Here is a 2,013-nt window from a genome sequence, read left to right as displayed (position 1 = left end):
GTGTGTGTGTGTGTGTGTGTGTGCGTATGAGGGAGAGTGAGTTTGACAGCGTCTAACAAAAAAAATGTGAAGAGAAAGTGTGTGAGGGAGAGAGAGAGTAAGTGACAGCGTTCATCTATATCTATAAAAGGCAGGATGTGTATGTGTGTACGTGAATGTAATTTATGCACGTCCACAAATTAGCACGCATGTCGCTTCCATTTTAGGAAGCCATTGTTCACGACCATGGCTGTGTTTTTGTCAACTTATTTTCCCCGTAGCACCCGGGGATAGCGGTAAAAATCGATTTCAACCATAACTCTTACCAATTTCCACGTCAGGGAAATTCTCAAGTTTGCTAACATGAGTTAAGTCCCCTGCAATGGCGACTATTATACAGAAAGAAAGAAATGTATATATAGTTTTAATTATGTATAATTAAACAAAAACAAAGATGAACCGTTCTGAAAGAAATGTATATATAGTATACATATAGTATATGTATATATTTAATTTTTCTATATATTTCATTTTAAATGAAATTTTGAATGTTAAATGATTAATGTTGGTTTATTCAATTAGAAAACGAAAAACCCAATGACGATGTAATTAATAACTAGCACATTTTGTTTCTTAGTTTGTTTCTGTTTGTTTTAATATTTAAATTCTTTATTTGACTGTTATTTTCAGCCACAACATTCTTATTCATTTCTGTTTATGAAATTCTCCATACGTACTTTTGCTTTCTCGGTGGTCGAAGCAAATCGATGACTTCATGCTGTAGCCATTTTTCTTCCTATGTGATTTAAAGCATTTTTTGATATGTGGCATTTCAACATTAGAAACGAGTTTCGAACATGCTATTCAAGTTCGCTGAAACTTATCTCCTGCCACTCAAAACAACAACTCAAATGGGATAAAGAGTATACGCATCACAACAACATCAAGTGTGTGTTTGTGTGTGCGCGTGTGTGTGTGTGTAGCCTTACAATATATCCTATTGTTAAGAAAATTTTACACAATCATTCAATAAAACTCAAATGGGATAAAGAGTACACGCTTTATCCGCCTAAACAGTGCAACAGGACCTGCTTGGTAGTCAAGTCCCTGACGCCCCACTTTATTGTTATGGGGGTACGGGAAGGGAGAAAATGTTTTCATTTCAAGGATGCACCTTTATCCCTCGGGGGTCAGACATGCCGTTTAACATCCGTAGAGTGCCTTGCCCATCAACAAATCTCAAGGCCAACACTATCGGTAGCAGTCATCCATTTGGGGGAGCCGTGCTTTTCACATGGGCAACTTTATGTGGCCTGCTCCCATGTGGGGAGTAGAAATGCTTTTTTTGTGTATGCTCCTCAGGGCAGAACATGCAATGTTGTCTATAGCGAAGTTTTATAGACATAGAAAGAAGAACAAGTCATCATTGAAGCCGATATGGTTATAAACGGGTGAGTCGGAAGCATTGACCGGACATATTCTCAAACGATAGCAGCATGACTCATGGACTCTCCCTCTTCTTTATTGGACAATGCTAACTTCTCCAACAACAATGCTTACTCGGCTGATATCAGTGTTTGGACAAGTTGCTATTAGAGTTAGGCTAGAAGGGCCAGGCCCCTTATTTTTTTGTTAAGGCTGTTGCTAAGTTTTCTTAAGTTACTCCAATCCGGATCCCCAATCCAAACCTTCAAATCAACCTACTCCAATGCAGATCTCTAATGCAACCTTATCCAATCCAAATCTTTGAGTCAACCTTCTTCACTGCAGATCTCCAACGCAAACCTTCGATGCATCCTTATCCAATGCAAACTTTCGATGCAAGCTTCTCTGATGCAAATCTTCGATGCAGCCTTGACCGATAGTACCCCTAGGCGGGGATAGGACTAGATCGGGATTAATCGCTACCTTTTAGAGGCTCTCGGGCCCCCTTTCGCTAGGTTAGCTTAGGCTTAGGTTAAGGCTTAGTTGTGATCCGAACATAACCTCTTTTGACACAGAGGATCGGGAGCCCTTTTGGGCATTCTATTTTCC

The 2,013-nt window shown here is 39.6% G+C and overlaps 1 protein-coding gene across 1 annotated transcript in view; it reads right to left on the bottom strand.

The window, feature by feature from the left end:
• Nucleotides 1-2,013, bottom strand: part of LOC106876459 (caspase-7) — a 787,012-nt gene that overhangs the window by 579,367 nt on the left and 205,632 nt on the right. The window lies entirely within an intron of this gene.

The sequence above is a fragment of the Octopus bimaculoides genome, chromosome 7 (assembly GCF_001194135.2).
Source record: "Octopus bimaculoides isolate UCB-OBI-ISO-001 chromosome 7, ASM119413v2, whole genome shotgun sequence".
Classification (NCBI taxonomy): domain Eukaryota; kingdom Metazoa; phylum Mollusca; class Cephalopoda; order Octopoda; family Octopodidae; genus Octopus; species Octopus bimaculoides.
The sequence above is the reverse complement of the archived record's forward strand: the minus strand, read 5'-3'. Positions and strand labels throughout refer to the sequence as shown.